This window comes from Gorilla gorilla, chromosome 9 (assembly GCF_029281585.2).
Source record: "Gorilla gorilla gorilla isolate KB3781 chromosome 9, NHGRI_mGorGor1-v2.1_pri, whole genome shotgun sequence".
Classification (NCBI taxonomy): domain Eukaryota; kingdom Metazoa; phylum Chordata; class Mammalia; order Primates; family Hominidae; genus Gorilla; species Gorilla gorilla.
Window position 1 is genome coordinate 28342921 of NC_073233.2, and position 24658 is coordinate 28367578.

A 24658-nucleotide genomic window follows, 5' to 3' on the forward strand; every position below is an offset into this window, starting at 1 on the left:
AAACATGGCATCAATTAAGGACAGTAGAAAATGTTTGGTTCAGCTATAAAGATGGTGTATACATTTTTCTGAATGTCAATTTTATAGCTGAGAATTAATGCAAAAACATGTTCATTGATGGAAAACATAAACTTTAATTCCTTTTTCACGGATTAGATACTAAGGTGGGAGACATCCTTAAGTAACAGAGAAGTAATGTTCCCATTTCACAAGTGAGGGAATTGAAAGATAAAGTTCAGATAGGTTAAATCTTGATATTCACAATTAAAACCAGAATTAAAATTTACTAATATCAGATAAGCATGTCTAGCAACAAATGACATGCTGCAATTATCACTTGGCATGCACTCAAGAAGAGCTAGGCTCTTGCTCTAACTTGATTTGATATTTAGGCAAATGGCTACCTAGTCTTGAAAGTATAAGTAAGGTCTATTTTATTTCTAACCTTCATAGATTCTTAAATATTTTACTTTCAAGTACAAATAATTTTACTTTTTACCTACCAATTTTAGAAAAATGTAAATTATAGAATATTCTACTATGTTTAATTGAAAGTATGCCAACCTGTTAAATAGGTCAGTCTAAGCTTTTTCTGTGTAAGCTTTAAGATTTCTAATTGCACCATGGTACTAAAGATTCGATGACATGAAGCATTGTTGAGTACAGAACTGTTCCCAAGCAAATATCTAAGCAGTTGTTACAGGGGAGCTTCTTCATGTTCCCTATGGCTATTTTCTATTTGCATCCACCTCAGTATTTTCACCTGTGGATGCTGTGGGTCTAGATGGAAAGTGTTAGAAAACCTACATGCAAGTGTTCCCTAGACTTCAGCAGACATCATCTTATCTGGGAGAAGTTTATATAAATCTTGAAACACTTAACAATTGAAGATTTTTATGTTAATTTTTTCTACTCTTGGCACAAATTTGCTCCTTATAAAAGTGACCATGTGACTTGGATGCTTGTGTTTATTGAGCACTTACTATAGGCCTTTCAGCTCTCCAGGTACATTCCCTATATTATCTAATTTGATTCTTATAACAACCTGATAATTACTTTTACTATATTTCTAATATCTATTTAACAAATAAAAATATTGGAGGGGGGGTAACAAAGAGACACTAGTCAACTTGCCCAAAATTGTACACCTAGTAAACTATTCAGTCAGAATTCAAATCTAAACTATCTGATTCAGGAAACTGGCTGCAGGTTTTTTTCTAGTTGTGAAGATACTCCACACTTTGTGAAGTAATGTAGTGTTTACAAAACATTCTCATTCTTTTCTGTCTCTGGAACTGGCACAAATCATCCAAGGTTATTAGAACAGTTATTCAGATCTTCACTTTAGAGAAATAGCTAAGTCTCCAAAGGATGATTGATTTAAGCTCTTAGAGCCGGAATCCTCTAGGTTCACTGATTCATTTACTCTTTCTAGAAGAAGGTATTTCCCCTACTACACATGTTATATTTTTGCAAGAGAAGTAAAATAGGAATGGAAACACATCCCAAACACCATTCCCAACTATTTATCTTAGCTTTTTAGGAGCTAAAAATTGGTTAAGGAAATTACCAGATGACAGCACTTTGATGTTGAAAAATGCAACCATAGCTGAAAAGAACTGTTGTGAGTCCAAGAGAACAAATACATTCAATGGGAAATGTGGTAACCATACTTGGGTTATTCTCACCACATACCCTACGTGAGGAGACAAGTTTGTAAAATCAAGGAGTTTGACACTATAGCAAATCAGGACTAACAACAGCATAAGCAAGAAGCAGGATGATGTGTGCAGAATATATTAAATGCCTTCCAACCTAGGCTGGTTACTCAAAGCCATATAATTCCAAATGTTTTGTCAGAAGATAAATCAGTAGGCTTGAACTACTCCACACAGGGTGTGCTGTGTAACAAAATCAAAATCATAAATCTGTTAGAGTAAAGTTTTTCGGGTACCTGAATGAGGGAAATGTTTCCTGAAGGCATCTGAGAGAAAGTTGGCACAGTATGGGAGAAAATACCCAAGATCAGAAAGCAAGGGACTTGGATTCCAATTACTGCTTTTGGTTTCATTTGTGATGATGTTTTACAAAAGCCTTTTAACCTTGTCATGATCACTTATCACTTGGGAATTATATATCTGACCTGCTTGGTTTGACAACTTAATATGACATTCATGTGAGAAAGGAGTTGTGAAAGAAATTTATAAGTTGGCTGGGCATGGTGGCTCGTGCCTGTAATCCCAGCACTTTGGGAGGCTGAGGCAGAAGGATTGCTTGAGTCTGGTCATTCAAGACCAGCCAAGAAAACATAGCAAGACCCCATGTCTACAAAAAATTTTTAAAATTAGCTGGGTATAAAGTGACACACACCTGTGATCCTAACTACTTGGAGCCCAAGGCAAGAGGGTCACTTGGGCCTGGGAAGTTGAGGTTGCAGTGAGCCACTGCACTCCAACTTGGTGACAGAGCTAGCCACTGTCTCAAAAAAAAAACAAAAACAAAAACAAAAACAACAACAACAAAAAAAACAAAGAAGAAGAAGAAAAAAAAATTTAGCTATGTGTATGTAGGGTTAGGTGATCTAAGCAATAAAAGGAATTGCTTTTAGATAGGTCAACTGTACACAATATATCTAGGAAGGCACATTTACTGACAGCTATTAAATCTAATGAAAAGGAAGCCATTAGCCAGAGGTTGTTTCTGTAATCAGAACTTTGAGATAAGCAAACCAAAACTCAATTCAATGTAAACAGTAGAACAAAACTTAATAATTCATAAACTGCAAACTAACCTCTAACTAGGGACTTTCCACCAGATAATACCCAAATAAGGCAAAGTCTAGGCGAAGTCTAGTTGTAGCCAGCCAAGTGCTTTCTCTTCTTTTCTTCCATATTCTATCTTTAAAAGCTCACTGCACATGCTACAGAGGAGAGCACAGAGCTCTCTGAACTTCTTCTGGTTCTGAGTGCTGCCCAATATATATACATATACATATATATACACATATACATATATATTTATATATATATATACACACACACATATATGTGTATATATATATACACACACATATATAAATAAAGGAAATTCCTGGATGACTATATATATACATACATATATGTGTGTGTGTACCTATATAGGTATGTATACATATATATAGTTTGTGTATATGTATATTTCTTTGTTCACATATACTCTATCAAATTTAATTTGTCTACAGTTTTTCTTTAAAGCAGCATATAATAAGCTTTGCACTATGTTTAGGCACTTCTCAGTTTCCCTGATTGTCTGTCATTATCATTTTACTGATAAGAAAATTCAGTCTCCAAGAGGTTAATGATTTTTCTTAGGATTACACAGCTGGTTATCTGTAGCACAGAAATTCAAATCTATATGTGGTCTACCACAAAAGAAAAAAAAAGGAATGGAAGAGACAGATGAAAGAGTCAGAGAAACAGGTGAACTGGAAAAGTGCAGCATCATGATGGCATAGGGGTGGAGAGAAAGCTTTCCCCTTGGGCCGCTGAAGGTTCACTGAACCATCAACTCACAAAAGGCAGATTAATTGGAGAAAAAGCATCCAAATATATTTAACATGCAAATGGAGAGAATCAGAGTGATTACTCCATCCCCAAGAGGATTCAGAAGCACATAATCTTCTTGGCAAAACAGGTTACGGGACAGGGTAGGAAAGCAATTCTGTTGAGGGGAATACTAGAGAGAATGAATGGATCAGGGAACAGAGATCAACTGTATTATCTTGTGAAAAGATCTGTTTAGGTGTGGTTACATTCTTGGTCTTACAGGGAGGAGAAGAAAAAAAACAACTTTTCTCCCTTATGGGTCTGGATCTTAGGCAGATAAATGAACTTCAACTTCTTTGGGAGAAGTGGTTGGGGGAGAGGTCAGAGAGACCTTGAGGCATCTTCAGTTCAGCATGTCAAAATGCCATATTCTGGGGTATCATTTTCTGAACCCCAACAATGGACAGTGGATGAGAAGTTTTCAAGGAAGAAATAATTCGATGTTTGAGGCCTGGAGAGGTCACTTGAGACCTTTTGAGGTCCAACTTCTATGAGTGTTATGATGACATATAATTCATATTTCAAGGCAGCTTAAGCCATCTGTTCATTCCCTAAAGAAACTAATTTGCTTCTGTTCTTCCACAGTGAGAAGCTGTACTCTTCTCCCTACAGACTACCTTCTTTATTATAACAGAGACTTTGTGAAATGTTCAGATGGATGATTCAGGGTGAAATCTGTGACCATTCTCAGGAAAACTATCTCATAGCACTTGTCCTGTGAAAAGAGGATGAGATACACCAAGTGCATTTTCTCCTCCTCCTCCTAATCCTCCTCCTACATTTTAGCATCATCATCATCATGAAAGCTGGAAAACTCCTCTAGTTTCCAGCAAATCATTTAGCCTTTCTCATCATATTGCCTCTATTTGTAAAATAAGATGGTTGGATCAGGCTATTTCTGCAGTCCTCCTCAGCTTTAAAATTTGAGAGAATTGTAAAATTAATCACAGTGAGCTCACTCTGTATAAGACACAGGGAAAAGAGCATGACTATAAATCATAATCCTTACCCTCAAGGGGCCTAAAACTAGAGTGAATCTGGAAAACTGGGAATCAGAACAAAAATTAACAGAAAACATCACTAGGAAATACTAAAATCTTAATATGATCTTATATGATATTCAATAATATTTACCATTGAAGGTTAGATTGGGCTATTTACCTCTTTCCTTTATCAGATAACCCTTTACTTCACTACCTCTGCCCATATACTCTTTCATTTTCATTTTTCAAAATTATATTTATGATTCAAAGCCCAAGCCTCAAATACCTTCTCCAAAAGGCTTCCTTCCCTCAACAAGAAGGATCTCACCATTCTTTATATTCCAGGTTTACTTTCTGATTTACCCGTACAGTATCATAGCCTGGAGTCTCCTGAGATGCATTCTTTTTTGGAAGGGGCCTGATTTTGAAGTTTGACTCAGCCACTGATTAGTGAGCAGGCTTTCCTAAATCTTCCTTTCCTCTCTAGTAAAGTAGGTCAGATCGTAATCTCTTCCTCACAGGACCATTGTGCAAATTAAAGGAGATAACATGAATGGTTTGGTAGCAACTCAATGAATGTATCCGAATCCTCCCATCAATTTACTCTGCTGTCCATTATAGTCAGTTATGTATCTGTTTTATCCTGTCTGGTCGAGAATGGAATCTGAGGACCGAAACTCCTCTCTTACTCATCTCTGTGCATTTTCCTCTTTGCCCCTGCCCCTTCCTCCAACCCAGTACCTAGCATGGTTTCTTCATTTGTGTGTAAATTTTATCAAAGTGGTGTCAGTCTGTGCAAATCATCTGCTGAAGTCTGTTAAGAACGTTCAGCTATGTACACTTCAACAGTAACAGGGACAGTGTGGAAAACCCTTGTTTTCTTCCTACTCTCCAATTCTTCTGCCTCTTTCCACTGCTTTGGAGAGGAGGCTACAATCAGAGTCATTTCACCATAAGAAAATCATCAATTTTCTAATAAAAACCCCCCTCGTTAAATATTCAGCCCTGGCACAATCCCTAAAGGAGAGAACACATTAATGCAATGCACTTGGCCAATTTGTGAGCCCTGACTTGTTGAGCACAGACTCTTCCCTGACCCTGGAAGACAATCGGCAGGACCCCTGAATAATGAAGTATGAATGCTCACCATTGTGCTATCTCTAGCTACAACAGCTCCTACCTAATCTTTTTTTTCCTTTTCATTGCTCTCCTTTGCAAATTCCTAAGGATTTGGCCGTTTTCCACTGTGTCCAACCTACGAAGCTGTAAATACCTGACTGAGAAACACAAAATGTGTTTATAGGACTTCGATGGCTTCTCATCTAAACCGTAAATATGAAATGCATTTCAACATTTCTCAGAAAACACTCCATCTCTCAGATTCAATTGGCAGCACAAATTTACTTCTCAGAAGACAGCACCAAAATCTCAACATTGGCATTTTGAATCAAGCACACACATGCAGCTGCATTGTGTTAACAAAAGTGAAACATTATTAGGTCGCATACTCTGAATGACAATATCCTCGAATGATCATTTCTGTGAGAAATTAAGCTATGAGAAATTCAGTTTGGTAGCATTTGGGCATTACAGACAGCTAGTCTGTTTATGTCAGCTAGGCTTTGATGTTAAGACTTTCTGTAACTGCAGCCACAGGAAAAGCAGACTGAATACAGGGTGGATAAGGTCACAGATATAAAAATCAGCTAGAGTTCTGTTCAATTATCTACATAATGTGTACTTTGGGAAGTTACTTAGTATTTCTAAGCCTCAGTTTCCTCATAAAAATAAAAATGGCAAGCAATATGAAAACTATCTAATAGAATATTTGTGACACTAAATTGTAATAATGTATATAAATCACTTAGCCTAGTATGTGGCATTTATTAACACTCAAGCAAAAGTGTAATTTTTTAAAAAAAGACTCTTATATCCCTTACATGACAGAAATATTAAGACCAAAATGGTTACTGAGCCCTCAAAGGTATTATCTCATTCTGGCTGAGCTATCTGGACCTGGAGAAAAATCTAGAAAGACTCTGTTTCACTCCAAGTTTCTTGACCCTATCTTTATTTTTTATCCTCTATCCACTAGGACCTGTGATCAGGGCAGGATTAACCAGTGTTCTCTAGGATTAACGTTTTTGGCAGCTGGGGATGATTGCCTAAGATAATTGTTTATGTGTCTACCTCTCCTGCTAGAATGCAAACTCTCAAGGGCAGGACATATGTCTTTCTTTATCCTACCTGTTAGTGATCAACAGGAGAAGGCCACTGCTTAACTGTTAGTGTCAGGTCAGCTCCAAGCTGGTACTTCTTAGGAACTCTTTTCTTTTCTTTTTCTTTTTCCTTCCTTCCTTCCATTTCTTTATCTTTCTTCCTTCCTTCCTTCTGTGATAACTAATTTATCTCATAGATGAAAAGGACTAGGAAGCCCTTGCCATCATGCCCTGTGTTTTATTTACATGCTTCATCTCTTATAAGCTTCACAGTGATCTATGAGATAAACCATTTCTGTTATTCCCATAGTGGAGATTACAAGGGTTAAATAAATTTGTCAAAGGTCTTCCAGCAAGTGACTGAGCCTGAATCCCAAACCAGACCTTGTTTTGTATACAATTTACAAGTATTGATGGATGTAATGAAGCTGGATAATCGCTGTGAAATATTATTTATGGATTTCTCTATTATGTTTTCAGTTTTTATATGTATCTTATCCCAGATCACAGCAACTGACTCCCCTTGAAAGTTAGAGAGCTCAAAACTGATTTATCAATACAACCACCTCATATGACCAGATTTTCACAGGGTCAAATCGATCCTTTTATTCTCAGAGTTCAAGTCTCAGCATTAAAATGTATAGCATCAGTATAACCTACCCTGTAGAAAGCTCCCCAATATGTAGCAAGGCATGCTCCTTACCCCACACATCCTTACTGGCCAGAGGTTTCTAGAGGAGGAGATCCTATATGCAATGTTGGCCCACTATTTCTCCATTTTTTCTATGGCTTAAGTAAAAGAAGATATTGACTTTGGGATGTCAGCTCAGAGACTGAACAAAGATGCCTCAGTGAATAGGAATATATGCTCTTAGCTCGGGAGTAAATGCCAACTTTCACTTAAAATACATCCAGGGACCTTACTTCCAGCAAAAATCCCTTCCAAAATTGAGGCCCTAAGAGATCACTAGAGATATGTGAAAGACCTCTGTACTTGGTCCCACAACAGGCCAAGTTTGTATTAATTCTCAGGTGAAGACACATGAAACAGGTTTAACCTATTTTCAGATAGCCCAGAAATCAGTCAGTGGGGAGCCAAGAAAAGCTTTGAGGATGATAAAGTCATTTACTTTGTATTAACAGAAGTTAAGAAGTCCTTTTCTGGAATCTTTATTTGGAAGTCCACAATGCCTCCCTAACCAAAATAAATCCTTCCCCCTGCCTCTTTTCTTCATAAGCCCCTGGTTACTGCACAGTATCCTCTATCCACAAATATGCCTGGCTAATTGATCCTCTTAATATTAGGGGGTGACTTTCTCAGATGATTTCTTCCTAACCTTTTGGCTGCTTATAATCCTATTAGCAAGCTCCTATCGTAGAACATTAATGTGGTTGTATCTGATTTAATTTTTAGCCAATACCCTGAAAAATGCAGTAGCTTATTAGTGATTTTTATGTCATGTGGTTTTAGCAAAATTGAATGATAATGGGATGTGATTGGGTGGAAAATTATAGCAATAGGGTGCTTGCCTTCTATAATTGCAGCATAGGCTTTAGTTAGGAATGGGACTATCAGAATTTCTTTTACTTAACAGTGATTTCTAAGGCATGGAAAATCACTGTGTATTTACAATTTATCCAGTAGATGATTAAGTGGCTTTCACTGGTGGATGGTGAGACAGCCTTGTAAATCATAGAGACGATCAAGGAAAGCAGAGGGAAGATAACAGTGGCATTGTCTCATCTGAAGCTTCATTTATTTCCCTCCCCCATAAATGAAGTAGAAAGGGATATAGGATCATGGCAGTAATGGTGGTCTTATCTAAAATAAACTTATTAAATGAGACAGATTCTTTATTAACTAGTCAGGAGTCAAATGATTAAACAGCTTTTCTTGCCATTGAATTTCTAGCAGAAATCAATGTACATTATACAGTTGCAGCAGCTGAGATTGCAAAAGCCCAAGGACAGCGTAAAGACTGATTTACTGAAATATTTTATCAGCATAATGGTCAAGAGATGCAGTTCAGTTTGTCTGTGGAGTACAGCTTATCTTATTCATTGTTGTATGTGTTAGAAAAGCTACTTGCATAATCTTCCCAATTGTAATATTCCTGCTGCGAAACCGTAACTGTCCAACCGAAAAGAATTGTCCACATTCAGGATATTTTTAAGAATGAAAAATTGCTTTATGGGGACTTAAATATTGTCATTCAACTGTAGACGGTGCTACCCAATGGGTTTCGCATGGTTTACGACCAATACGATCACAAAGGGTTGTTAGACACAATACCAGGTGCTGGCTGTACCTCTGCACAACACTTAAGAGGCAGAGAAAAGACTGCGTTTATGCTCTTGCATAATTCAAACAACTCACTTGAGCTTGTATGCAAACTTTCTTTAATGCCTAAGCTTTTGGGAGTTTGTACAAATAATTGTCTTTCCAATCTAAAATTAAGAGAATGATGTAAAATTTAAAAAGAAGAAAAAATATAAACTTAAAGTACAATGGTCAGCAGCTGAAGAATTTCCTTGTCCTTGATTATAAGTAAAGAAAGTTTATTTAATTACTTGTGAAATGTCTGCTTCTAAAAAGGATTTAAAGTGGCTTACAATAAAAGCCATATATAATCAAAAAACCACTTATCTAATACTATGTATCAAACTAATACAAGAGTTAATGGTATAAAATAACAAGCACTTTATTCTGCTCACAATTCTGTGTGTCAGGACTTGGGAGACGAAACAGCAGGATGGTTTGCCTTTGCTCCACAATTTACTGGGGTGATTTGAACCACTGCAAATTTCTGGGATCATATATCTAGAGCCTCAGGTTGTATGAGTCTTCTCCGTGCCACCCCTGCTAGGGATGGAATGCTCAGAGTGGCCCTTCAATTATGTCTTTGGTTCTGCTGGAATGACTAGGACAGCTGGGGCTGCTCAGGACTTTCATGGACTCTTCCCAGGCAGCTTCCTCACAGTATGTCATCTTTGGATAGTTGGGCTTAACATGGCAGCTAGTTGTCCCTTGTGATCCGAGAGGTGTGAGCAGAAGCTGGAAAACTTCTAAAGAATGAACCTCTGAAGTCCCAGAACCTTCCGTGTGTATCCTCCATCACATTCTAGTGGTCAAACAGATCACTAAGGCAGCCTTGACTCAAAGGAGAGAAATTAGACAATACTTCTCAGTGGAAAAGAGTAGCCCCGAATATGCAGTCATCTTAATTTACACCACAGGCATAAGGTGATTAGTAATGATAATTTTAAAGTAAGAGGAGCTGTACCATTGAGGAGACAATTATCCTAGAAAAAGAGGTTAATGACACCTTCTACTATAAGCATAGAATTTAACCTTGAGCTTCCTAGTGATCAAGGAAAAAGAAAAAGGAAGAACCAGCAACATAATGTTTATTATTTCAAAAAATAAGAATAAGGTTTTTTCTCAATTATTTTCCAAAGACTAGAATAATAATCAGCAAATATAGAGCATGACATGTGTATTTTATACAGTTCCTTTGTTCCTAAATCTCCCTGTTTGTCTCAGTATCCCAGCCTACCTTTGTGGTGGTAGTCATTCTAGACAGGAAAGTTACTGCTTAGAATGCAGGCTGAGATTAAGAGGGGTGGAAGAAAGAAAGAGGAGAAATGAGGGTAAGCTGAGACAAACACAAAGAAAAAAAATAAATGAACACAGAGAGAGAAAGAGAGGGAACAAGAGAGAGAGCAAGAGAGATAGTGAGACAGAGAGAGAGAACTAAGCAGACGGAGTTTGGCTTGCTCTAACTCAAATGTCTCTAGGACTTGTTTGGCAGGTACCTAAAATATCTGCAACACATGAAACCAAAATGATAGAAAGAAGTGGATCCTCTGTCAAATGGAAATGTGCATGCCCCATCTAAAAGCATCGTTATTTTTTATTATTGATTTAATGCCAAATATACCCATTTTTATGGCTGACTTTAGGCTGCTGCTGAATGTCAGGTTATATAGCTTGAATTTGCTTCTGTGGAGAAATTCTGAGCTCTGAGTATGAATAATTATACCGCTGGATTTTTCAGGTCCCTCTTAGTAGAGAGACCCTCCAGGATGGCATTGAGGGCTGATCATAGGGATTCACATAAGTGACCTCCTTCTGTTCTCAGCTACTGAGAAATAGGACCTATCATCTTCTGAAATACTCACTTTGGAAAAAATAAGAGGAGAAATTATTATTGCCCATAAGGGATAAAATAATGAACTAAATGAAGCTAGTGCCAAATACTCTTGCTGATCCAGAGCCTTAGAAGTGAGAAATGCATCAGTGTATTTTGTAATGCAAGCTACCACCATGCCATTTACCTCTGATTGTTACCTTTTGGACATCTAATGTACTAAAAAACAAAAAATGACCATGATGTGTTCTTTACTAATAGAAATACAAGCAATGTTAGCACTCCTCAAATTCTGACCAAAAGGTTATTTTCCTTTTATTCCTCTTCCTCCTTTTAATGGGCTATCATTAGAACCAATAAATACTCAGAAAAGTGCCATAGCTTCTTGTTTACTTTCTTTTAAAAAATGTGTATATTTAAGGTATACAACATATTGTTTTGATATGCATATACATAGCAAAATAATTACTACAGCTGAGCAAATTAATGTTTCATCACGTTCCATAGTTACCGGGTGTGTGTGTGTGTGTGTGTTTGTGTGGTAAAAAGCACCTGAAATCTACTCTCTTAGCAAATTTTCAGTGCACAAAACAACATTATTAACTACAGTCCTCATCCTGTACATTAGATCTCTAGATTTATTTATTCTACCTGACTGCAATTTGTACTTTTTGATCTGTTTCTCCTTGCCTCCCACTTCCTGCCTTTGGTAACCAACATTCTACTCTGTTTCTATGTATTTGACTTTTGTAAAATATTACACGTATAAATGATATCATGTAATATTTTGTAAAATATTACACGTATAAATGATTCTTTTTCTGTGTTTGGCTTATTTGACTTAGCATAATGTCCTCCAGGTTCATTCAGTTCTTGCAAATGGCAGTATCTCCTTTTTTAGGGTTGAATAATATTTCTTTATACATTAATCTGTTGAGGTTTACTTACATTGTTTCTATATCTTGGTTATTGTGAATATGCTACAATGAATATAGAAGTGCAGCTATCTCTTCAACATACTTACTTCATATTCTTTGGATATATACCCAATAGTGGACTTGCTGGATTAAATGCCGATTCTATATGGTAGTTCTAGCTTTAATTTTTTGAGAGACCTACATACTATTTTCTATAATGTTTTACCAGTTCATATTCTCATCCACAGTGTTCAAGTGTTCTTTTTTCTCTTCACCTTCACCAACACTTATCTTTTTGATAAAAGCCATTCTAACAGATATGAGGTGATATCTCATTGTGGTTTTGATTTGCATTTTTCTGATGGTTAGTAATGTTGTGCACCTACATCATAATCTATAGAAGAAAACTGAAAGTGCTTTCTCTAAAATCTGAACAAGTTACAAGGTACAAGGCAAGGATGCCTATTGTCAACACTTTTATTCAACATAGTTCTAGAAGTTCTAGCCAGAGTAGTCAGAAAATAAATAAATAAATAAATAGCATACAAATCAGAAAGGAATAAGTAAATTTATTTGTCTGCAGATGCCATAATTCTATATATATCTAGGACCTTAAAGCCTCCACCAAAAACAAAACAAAACAAAAACCTGTTAGAAGTAACAACTGCATTGAGTAAAGAAATAGCATACAAAATCAACATATAAAAATCAGTTGCATTTCTTTATAGAAGGATCTTTCTGAAAAATAAATCAAAGAAACAATCTTATTTACAGTGGCATCAAAAATTAAAGTATTTAGAAATAAATTTAACCAAGATCTTCACAAACAAAACTATAAAATATTGATGAAAAACACTGAATAAGACACAAACAAATGGAAAGACATTCTGTGTTCATGGATTATAAGAATTAGTATTGTTAAAATGTCTGTATTATCCAAAGGCACATACAGATTCAACACAATCCTTACCAAAATTTCAGGGGCATTTTTCATAGAAACAGGAAAAACAAATCTAAAATTCGTTTGGAACCACAAAAAAACCCAAATGGCCAAAACAACCTTGAGAAAGAAAAACAAAGTTGGAGGCAACACCCTGCCTGATGTTAAATTATATTACAAAGTTATAGTAATCAAAACAGTATGGCACTGGTATACAAACAGAAACATAGGCCAATGGAACAGAATAGAGAGCCCAGAAATAAACCCAAGCATATAAAGTCAACTAATTTTCAATAAGGCCATAAAGAAGAAACAGTGAGGAAAGGATAGTCCCTTCAGTAAATTATGCTAGTACTCTTTCTTTTTAATCAAAAATATGTTTTCTTAAAAAATACACTTTTTAATAAAAATAAAACATGCTGCTTTCTATTGCCACAGTTTCTCTCTTCCTTTTTTACATTTATGTGGCAGAGGCTGACAGTGTTTCTAATTTTCTGAACTCCCCTTAGGTAATACATGTTTGTTTTCTAGCAGAGCATATGGCAAGCCAATTTTTCTTTTGCTAGTCTCTTCAAATTTAATTATTTTGTTTTTTCCAGTTGTGAGGGAGTCAAACCTGGACATGCTTTATATCTATACCCCCATGGCTCTCCCTACAGTGTGCCATGTGACAGTGTGCTCTTTCCATCATAATGCATCACATCAATTTAGACCTCACTTTATGTCCAAAGCAGATTTTTTTCAAAGACTGAAGCTGCAGTTCCTTTGATGCCTAAATTAAATGTTAACTAATAGTCAATTTTTCAGATTCCACTCAGGCTATACGAAGTTGGGAAAGAGTCCAGATACCTAGTGGGTCATTTTGAAACAAGTAACTCAAATGTCACTAGATACTAGCCTTTGCTGAGATATGCAAAGTTCATCTGAGTTTCCCCAAATGATGTAGATTCTAAATAGTTTCGATCCTTAATGTTTTCTTTGCTGGTCAGTTTTCTCTGATTCATTGATTGGGAAAAATTAGGTAAGATACAAGAAATAGGACCTCTTTAGATTGGGGTTGATTATCATGAATAAATAATTTGAACTGTCTAGTAAAATGGCCCTGATGGTGTCCGTTCATGTATTTGCCAATTAGTTATCTGTATTCCATAAGAAAAAAGGTTTTAGTTCCTATTAACACATTTTACCATTCAGTTTTAATTGCAGTCATAGACATTTGTACTCTAATATAACAGAACAAAAGATATCATGAAAAAAATGAGTTCTATGGGAAAGAGAAAAAATCATTTCATCTTAGACAAGGAAAATGTATTGCAAGTGGGAGCATTCTAAATCCTTAGGTTTCATGAGTATTCCATTTTTCTTGTTAATAGACAGCTGTGCTTTTTATGAACTTCTAAGAGTTGACCAACTTTAGTCACAGTTGGAGTTATTAAAGGCTGAGGACAGAAGACATAGACTCTCTCCAAAGTGGGCATTTGCAGTGTGGAATTAGAGTAAGCGTTCTCATCAACCTTTAGATTGACATTCACAGTAATGGAATTTATTATCATTCACTCCCTGCCACAAAGAGTCTAGAATTAAAAGGTCTTGTCCTTCATTGTTAAATACTGATAATTTTCCCCTTCAGAATCTTTTGTGAAGCTCTTGCTGGTCCAACTGATACTATTTTTCTTCTAATGAAAAATTTCTTTCCTCTGTAATTCATTTTCAAGGGACCCCAGCAAGTACTCAAACAGGCAACACCTATGTGTAACCAGGCAGAAAGAATGGACCAGAGAAGGGACCCTTTTTAAATGAGGTTGTAGGGATGGATAAACGCAGGGGACCCCAAGCAATTGTATATCTCAGGGAATCATGGGATTATATGGTCACTTAAAGTGGAAGTTTAGTAGAGTCTTAGAAGACTCACCAAGTCCTAACAGGTGAAAGACAGAAGCCAAGGTATACCTTAAGACAGTATTGACAAGGAGACAAGAGGCTTCTGGAGTCTGGGATTGCACTGAAGAAAGGGTGTGGAAACTGCAGTCCCCACATTATGAGACTTTGGTAAGATTTCTGAAAGCTTTGTTACTTCAAATTTTTTTATGTTATTTTTATTACCACTGTTGGTGTACCTGAGTGAGAAAACTTATTAAAGGGGAAGAACTTGGGTACCCTGCATCTTCCTACAGCTAGACTTGAAAGGATTTAATCTCTAAAGGAAAGAGTGATAGTGGCTGCTGGAAGAATGAGAATGAGAACATAAACAAGCTGAGTCATTTGTGCTCACAAAGAATAGGCTGGTGGATGTGAGCTGAGCAACAGACCAAGAAGTTTGACACTCACAAAGTCCTTGTGGTCTCTCTACATCTATAACTCACTAACACAAGTACAAGCACCGTGTCAATTTTAATGAAAAAATTAGGGCCATTGGAAGAATAATAGTTTAGCAGAATTAATATTTTACATGATTAATTAAATATTATTTTATCTTTAAACCAACATTCTCACAGCATTGGTCTCATAAAAGTAAATGAGGTGTCATTTGTATCTATTATTTTTGAAATGTCTATTTTGCAAAATTTTAAGATTGAGGCATGATTTTGGAAGGAAAGATGCTTTCATTAATGGCTTAGATTTCTGACATTGCTTATAAGTAAGAATTATTTGAGAGGTCCTAACAAATAATAATAATTAAGAATTAAAAGAAGCTTTATTTGAAATAAAACATTGATTCATGCTATGGTTTCCTCTTTGTATATAACCCAAAGATTACAGGGTACTAAATATCACTTGAGAGATGAATATACCCAAAATAGCAAATAGCACTAATTATGTAAATATATTTTTTAGCAAGAGAAACACATTTCTGTGGATTTATTAATCCTAGGAAAAGAGAAGAAAAAGCCATTACAGGGGGAAAATAACGAGAAAAAGAGAGAGCGACCAGGAGAAGATATTGAAAAAGCACTGAAGCTCAAGCACAGATTTACTAGGTATCAGATGAACCAGTGATTAGGCTTATCATAAGACCAAAAAATACCTGCCTACTAGTTCTTGTGTTACTTAATATTATCTTGTTAAAAATATTTTTGGGGTATTCTCTTAACTTACTGGTATTAGTGAAGCAGGGTGTTTCCCCTATCTCTTCATGAAACTCACAGCAGGAGTACCTCGTTTACTCAGCCCGCTGCTCTCAACACCTTGCGGGAGGGAGTGCATAAGTGAACGAAGCAGGACCTGGAGTGCATGAGTGCTAGAACCGGCTGGCCTGGCCACTCTGTCACCCGTGGCATCAAATTCTCTGATGTCCAGCCATAGTCTTTGATGTCCACCTGCTTCTGCCCTCTGCTGGCTGAGCCTGGGGTCTTTATAAGGCACAGGATGGGGTGAGTCAGGGCCATGGGTGGTTTACGACAAGGCAGCATTCCAGTGGGAAAACATGGATATAAGTTCTCACTTTGGGCCCCATCTCAGGCTTTTTGGCTTGAGAATGGAATTTCACCAGGGACCCACCCCTCTCTGCCTAGAATTATTCTGCCTCCTGTTGCTATCAGTAGTATAATTTGGTAAAACCATTCTTGAGGGCATTTGGCAAAATATACACAAAGCCTTAAAACCCAGCATATTTTGTTCACTCTAATTCTTTTTTCCTGGAGAAACATGCACACCACATAAGCATGTTTTCTAATATGAATAAATGGAAGTGACCTAAAATTCTGATGATAGAAAATTAGATAAGTAATCTATAATATATTCAGAAGATTGAATACTCTGTAGCTATTAAATAAAGATTATAGAAGATTAATTATATGGGAAAAATTGTCATAATAAATTAAATAAATGTAGCTATTTCATAGTGCTAGAGCTCACAGCACTAGAAAAGTGTGAAGAATCTAAAAGTCGTATATAATGCACTGGAAGGAAGAAATACAACTTTGCTGAAGGATGCCTGAAAATATTGATTGTGTGTTTCATTGATTTCTACTAGGTCAGAAGGAAACTACTTGCTCAAAAGGAGACCAGAGGAATGAAAACGTGTAAGACTTTGATTTGTTCATTCATTATTCATTTACTTATTCATCTATTCATTCAGCCATCACTTTTCGAATGCCTACCACACGCCAAGCACTGGGCTAGATACAAAGCATGACTGAAGAGTGAGGAGTGATGAAACTAGATGAGCACAAAGAAATGGCTCAAGAAGATTCTCTACATGCCTTGTACATGATTTGGGGTAATATTTCGGGCAACGAGGAGTCATTGATGAATTTTTCGTAGGGAAATGACAAGGTTAGATTTTTACATTAGACCATCTTGGCAGCAGTTGGGAGGATGGACCATAGGAGGAGAGGACTAAAGTATGTAGTGATTAGGCTTTTGGGGTAGTAAAGTGAGCACCAGGAAGGCCTGGAACCAAGGCAGTTGCCCAGGATATGGAAACAAGGGCAAATATTCAAAAGATACTTAGGAATTATAATTCAACATAGAGACTAATTGTTTATACAGTGCACAGGAATTGTCATAATTTTTGATACATCTTGGGTTTTTAATTTGGATGGAGAACAGAAGAGTTTGGCAAAATATTTTGAATAGCACTCTATGGCACTTCATGCTTTTTTAGTATCTCTATATAAATATATGTGCCTAGATACAAACTCTATCATAGGAGCTTTTTCAATACAGAGAAGCTGGTTTTAATCCTCTACTATGGACGTTTTTTTGTTGTTCACCTCACTCTCTATGGCTTCCTTTGATAAAGTCAGACATTTGCCACTGAAGTTTAAACTTCTAAAATTTCTGATGGAACTGTAGAATGAGATAATAAAAATGAACATTCATGGAGCACTGACAATGTACCCAGGTCTAGGCTAAGTATTTTACACATATTATACAATTTATTTATTACAACAACATTAGGTAGGCATGCTCACTTTACAGATGAGAAAATGAAGCTCTGAGAAATGACCACTTGCCCAAAATTATACAACTAGTAAGTTGCTCAGCCAGAATTTGAACCAAGGTTTTCACTTTTAAACTTACATCCTCTAAACTCCATCAATTACCATCTGAAATTTCAGACATTCTTAGAAACCATATCTTTCCGTAGGCATTATGGATGAGTTTTGGTGATTTGAGTGGCAGTGTGATCTGATGGCAAGATCATTGAACTGAGGGTTGAGAGTCTAAATTCCTAGTTTGAGCCAGACAACACATTTTTTTATATGTGTGACCTTGACTAAGTTACTTAACAGCTCTAGGTTTCATTTCCTTCATTTTAAAAATAAGCAGATTGAATTAGGAGTCACTTCCAAGCTGTTATTGTATTTGTAACTTGAGAAATTTGAAATTTCTCTTTTCACCCACATAGGACAGGGTTTCAAAGCCAAATATAGTTCTATATACTAATGGAATTTGCTTATTTCAAATGCAGAAAAGCTACATTCTGATCAGTTTTGAGTATCAGTTTTCTCATCTGTAAAATGGAATAATATTAATACATAGCAGTGATACTGTGAAGATTGAATACAAAATTATAATCCTAAGTGGTTTTCACTAGTTCAGTCATCAGAAAACTAAAACAACAAGTAAAAATGTCTGTGTTGGCCGGGTGCAGTGGCTCACGCCTGTAATCCTAGCACTTTGGGAGGCTGAGGCAGATGGATCAACTGAGGTCAGGAGTTCGAGACCAGCCTGGCCAACATGGTGAAACTCCATCTCTACTAAAAATACAAAAAGTTAGCCAGGTGTGGTGGCAGGAGCCTGTAATCCCAGCTACTCGAGAGGCTGAGGCAGGAGAATCGCTTGAACCGAGGAGGCAGGGGTTGCAGTGAACTGAGATTGTGCCACTGCACTCCAGCCTGGATGACAGAGCAAGAACTCAGTCTCAAAAAAAAAAAAAAAAGTCTGTGTATATTTATCTGTATCTGGTCTACATAAATATTATTAGATTAAAAAATGAAGTAAGAAGTAATTTGATAAAATTCATTATTCCCCTAGGCCTCTAAGACTTCAAATAATAAGGGGAAATAAGCAAAGTTAGAATTTTTCTATTGTTCTGATTTACATCAGGATTCAGGAATTATTTACAATTAACTTTCTATACTTGTCCCTCATTGATCACTTCATGCATATGCTTTTCTGCAATTGGATTGTTATCCAAGCATGGCAAATTAAACTTCCGATTTAACAATTAAAACCATCAGGCTGACGAATGAGACAGTGAGGCTGATTTATTCTGGGTTAGATTCTGGCTTCCAGGCATAAATGAGACTTTCTTTGTTTTCAAGAGAAGCCTGGCAGGCTGGCTCAGGTGGCACAAGCCTGTTACTGATCTTGACCTATCACAGTCTCCAGGCATCTCCACTGAACGAATGATGATCCTAACGGTATTCAGAAACATGTCACTTATGATGATGCCAAAGTCATTCTCCCTTCATGGCCATTAAAGACTGGTTTATTACTCAGAAAAAGTAACTATCTGGAATAAGCTTTTAATTGGCCTCTCAATAGATATATAGATTAGATGGATTTTATAAATTAGTCTTTAGGTTTCTCTTTGGACTATTCATACTAAGTGAAACCTTTTATTAAAATACACATAACAGTCCTCTAATTACATGAGAGGATTATGTTACAAAACACATACCTTTGGAATCAGACAGATGTGGGATCAAATTTTCGCTTCAAGATTTACTAGTAGTTATATGCCTTGTGTATTAGTCCCTGCTTACACTGCTGTAAAGACATGCCTGAGACTGGGTAATTTAAAATAAAGAGGCTTAATTGGCTCATGGTTTGGTGGGCTGTATGAGCTTCTGCTTTTGGAAGACCTCAGGAAATTTACAATCACAGCGGAAGGCAAAGGGGAAGCAAGCATGTCTTCATATTGCTGGCAGGAGAGAGAGAGAAAGAAAGGGAGACAGAGAGGTGCTACACACTTTTAAACAACCAGATCTCATGAGAACTCTATCACGAGAACAGCAAGGAGGAAGTCCACCTCCATGATTCAATCACCTCTCACCAGGCCCCTCCTTCAACACTAGGATCTACAATTTGACATGAGATTTGGGTGGGGACACAAAGCCAAACCATATCACCTTGGTTATATAATTTCTACCTTACTTACATAACTTAACCTCTCTGAGCATCAGTTTATCATCCTGGAAGTAGAAAAATATAACGAATATTAACACCTACCTTACGGGATTATTTTAAAGATTAAGAGTAATGAATAAAGTGCCAAGCAGGCCCCCTGGCACATAGTAGACACACAGTAAATGGTAGCTTCCATAAAAACTGGAGTGCTGTGGTTTGAATGCTTTTGTCCCCTTCAAAATTTATGTTTTGGAAGCTTAATCCCTAATGCAACAGTGTTGAGAGTTGTCACATTTTAGGAGGCGATTAGGTCATGAGAGTTCTGCCCTCATGAATGTATCAGTGACACTATAAAAACGGCTTATGGGCTTCCTCTCTTTCTCTTTTCTGTCAGGGGAGGACACAGTGTTCCTTCTGTCTAAAGGATACAGCAACAAGGAGCCATCTTGGAACCAGAGAGTTATTGGTTTTCAGTCTCCAGAACTGTGAAAAAAACATTTCTCTTCTTTAGAGTTTACCTAATCTGTGGTATTCTGATAGAGTAGCACAAAACAAAGACACAGAATAATCTCTGTTACAGTCCAGGCCCCTTCCTTTAGCAGTCATTGCATGTGAGAGTATCTAGAAAGTACAAACATAGTTCATAGTCATTTGGGACATTTTATTAATGTTGTGAAGTAAGACCTCTATATGGAAGAGAGAAATGTGACACCTCAAGCATCTTCTAGAAGTTCAATATTTATCACCCCAAAAACCTGCTTTCCTCACTAAATAGGCACAGAGGTCATTCTTAAATCTAACTTTTCTGAAATCATGCCTTCTTTCTAATGTCCGTGGAAAACAGAAACAGCATCTGTGGATAATTCCCAGCCATCTTGGATTTCTGAAACAAGATTGACATCGTGTCTACATTTAACTAATTAAAAAGAAAACAGAGAATAAAAAAGATACTCCAAAAAAATTAAACCAGCTTAATAGAAGGACCTTATTAAAAGACAGTATATATGCCAATATCAGGACATTCAATCTATTCTACTTTTAGCTAAGTGTTGAATTCCCACAGTCAGGAGGTAGATGAATTGCTAAACATTCTTGTTTGTCTGCATGATTTGCTTCATTGTTTTAATAATAAGCCTCATGACCTCAAAGTATGTTACAAAAATCTCCCTCCCATTCCTCACTGTATCATCAGTAGTCACTAGATAACAAGTTTCAATCATTAATATGCAACAGTATACTGAGAGTACAGCAGAATTATAAATAAACATACATACAAAAATATTTCATAATTCATCTCCAATAACTGAGTGCCTTCCATCACCAGGATTCCTGTTCCTTTGCTTCAGAATAATATTCCTCTATATATATCAGATAGTCTTAAGTACCTACCACAAACAAAGGCACTGTTTTGATGACAGAGACACTGCTGTTAAGGGAAGAGGGTCCGGGGGAGAGTGAGAAAAGAAAATGTTCTCAGATCATTAATCCTTTTTACTTTTTCTTTTTTAATTGCAAATGTTTTCACTTCCACAAAAACACTGAATGTGTATTTCCCACTAATGTACAAAAGGGAATTTTCTGAGACCTATCCTAGAGGAAAAATAAAACTGTCAAAGAGACTTCTATTGCTAAAAGATTAATATTATGATAATTACTTTTTAAGATGTAAATTAAGAAAGCGCCAAAATAGTCTCTTGCTGACTTTACATCTCTATAAAATGCAGCCAAGCTGACATCTATGTTGTATCTGTGGTAATCTGACTTACTTGGCTCCCAGGGCTGCTGGAGGTGTGTGTCAGCAATTTCTTTATCAGTTCTTACCTTCCAGAGATTTCTCACTCTTCACAATGCAATCATGAATATTCACTGGAAGCCAAAATTGCACAAATTGAGTCCCAGCAGAGTACTGTACTAGTGTGTATGGCTACTAACTCGAAATCAAGATTCCCTAAAATGTTTCAGCAGAGTTTTGTAAAAGAAACTAAGCGATTTAGCAAAAGTTAAACAACAAAACCCTAATCAATATTCATCACTCCTGAATAACAGAAAAAGGAGCACTGGTCAGCATGTTGAAGGATATGAATTAAAGCACTCCTTCCTCTATTTAGTAGGTTTAATACTAACCTTTAGGCAAGTCATTTCACCTTTCTAAGATCTGTTTGCTCCTAAGATGGGAATAAGCCTTCTTAGATTTTAAACATTGGACTAGTGTCTTAACCACTCAAGAATTTGATTTCTTAATCTGTAAAGTAGGAATAACGATTCTTACCTTATTTAACACCTTACGCAATGTCAAGAAGAGTAGTGTATCTGGTCTACCCAGTTTGGTCATGGTTTCTAACCAAAAAGACATATTGGTTACACCTGGACTCGGGTAGATTGCCTTAACAACACCTGAGTGCTTTCTTCACTTGGTCTTCTACTGGAAACAAAGAAGGACTAACTCCACATCAGGAAGTAAACTCAAGCCATTACTAATCCTTAACGTAAATACAAAGATACCTCGTAGAGCACAGCTGTAGCCATGGCGTGTTAATTATCTGGGGTATTAGATCTGAAGATATTCCTGCCTTATTCACGAAGTGCGTATTTATACACACAAGAACTCTTCAACAAAAGATTATCTTTTATGGAAATAACGTGGTCTTTTTTATTAAAATTATTCTACAGTGATGTGGTTTTAACTATCAATCTCTCTGTTGTTGCAGGGTATAACCAGGAGTTGCGAAGTGGACGTAGTTGTTTCTGTCTCAATCTAGATCATCTTTGCTTTTTGCTTCTGCTTTGTGCTATCCCTCTTCCCGTACCTCAATTCTAGCTGGTGAGTTTGAATATCAGGTCTGATTTACCTCTATAGCATTCTTAGTCTCTTAAACTGCAGTTGTACAAAGTTCAGCCATCTAGACTGTGGGTTTTTCCTTGACTACAACAGAACCTATAAACAAAGTTCCTATTTGCTATTGTAGAAAATCATAAACTTAAGAATGGAAAAAAGGGTTATTGCCCTTTGAGATATTTATGGGGACTCACTTTGCCTGCTATAGTGAGATTCCTTTTATAAGCACCTCTGGTTTTTAAATGGGAAAGAACTATATTTCAAGTAAATACTCCCTGGAGGCATCTTCCCCATTACTCAAATATCTTGTGCCCAAGGCTACACAGGCTAAGATAAAAGCTCTCCATTTGGGACAAAAGATTTACCCTGACCTGGGGTTACAAGTGGGTTTTTTAGACAACTAAACAGTGCACAAAACTGTTAGAAAAAAATCCCCAAATGTAGGAGCTGTGTTTCTTTCTTAAGAGAGACAATGCTCTCACAGAAGCCAAGAGTTTATCTCTCCCCTTCTTGGCTCCATCAGCACTCAGATGGTTTGCTGGCTGTTTCTCCTACCCTGAACTGCTTGAGGAAGCAACAGTGTTTTATTCATACAATATGTTTGGTGCTTAGCATAGTGAGTAGCACACAATGGGCACTTACTAAATGTGTGTTGATTGATTACAGGCATGGATTCTAATACATGCAGAAGATACGAATGAGCACCAACCATGTCCACGGTTTTTCAAAATGCAATTCTTGATAGATAGTTGTATCTTATGATATGATTCTGACTTCCCCTCTCTAAAATGTAGTGTAGAGTTAAATATTCTGCTTGAGATTTTACTGTATATAATTTTCCAACATACCACAATAGTAAATGTACTCTGGAATGCAAATCCAGTAATTAAGCTGGGTGTGCTGCAAAGCTGGCAATGTCTTTGAAAACATATTTTCTAGAGAGTAGGCCTAGCTTAGATTTTTCCTCCTAATTTCCATTCTGTTCAGACAGGCTTCATGAGCAGTAACTTTTTCTTCATTATGGGTGCTTTGTTTATTATTTTTTAAATTCTTCCCACAGACAGGTCATTACTAACCAGCTAATGAGCTATTCTTTACATATGATTTATATGAAAGCAGCAGAAAATATGCCGTATTAAGATTCGCTGCAGAATATATCCCCTTAAAAAGAGGTGGCCTGGAGAATAGCGTGAACCCAGGAGGCGGAGCTTGCATTGAGCAGAGATCGCGCCACTGCACTCCAGCCTGGGCGAAAGAGCAGGACTCTGTCTCAAAAAACAACAACAACAAAAAAAAAAACAGTTGGCCTAATATAATAAATGTGGAAACAGTCTTAGTAAGGAATATTACCTGATATAGAAGTTTTCATAAAGAAGCCCTAGTTTGTGATGTTGAGAACTGATCTTTTCCTTGGACCTGTGCCATTGAGCCCAGTTCTGACTCCCACAGTGCAGGTCTTCTGTGTGTGAAGAACAAGTGCATGTGGCTTTGAAGTTGCCATACACCATATGAATGAAAAGACAGAAAGAGTCCTTAAATAATTAACTGCTATATTAGATCTGCAGATGTTACAGTCAAACACATGCAGTGCACGCTTGCATGACATGCAGCAGTGGTGTCTGGAGGTAACTGTTCATCTACTAGGAAAGTATTACATAATTGATTAAAATAATCTTAGGGAGTTGGCACAGCATACCCCTCTGCTTTTGCCAATGGCTGAGCCAGAGATTGAGATGCATTTTGAAAACACAGAAATCCAGTTTTGTTGGAATTAGTTATCAAATTAATTCAAGAGCTTAAGAAACTTGACAACTATCATACAGAGTAAGTAACAAAACCCAAGACAGGCTGATTATCAATCTATGGTCTTAAGCACAATTTGCTATTAGACACTAGCTTCCCAGCCTGACTCCAAGTCTAGCTTTCATTCTCTCTGCAGTCCCTTCCA

General features: G+C 36.8%; 1 long non-coding RNA gene across 3 annotated transcripts in view; it reads left to right on the forward strand.

Annotated features, from left to right (window-relative positions):
• Window positions 1–24658, forward strand: part of LOC109028778 (uncharacterized) — a 323598-nt gene that overhangs the window by 172676 nt on the left and 126264 nt on the right. For 2 of the 3 annotated variants that reach the window (XR_010135451.1, XR_010135450.1), the window contains exons 4-7: window positions 14168–14290; window positions 15667–15772; window positions 16768–16816; window positions 22583–22695. This is a non-coding gene — a long non-coding RNA (uncharacterized lncRNA). The remainder of the gene's footprint in view (window positions 1–14167; window positions 14291–15666; window positions 15773–16767; window positions 16817–22582; window positions 22696–24658) is intronic. The other variant, XR_010135452.1, reaches the window with a different exon arrangement.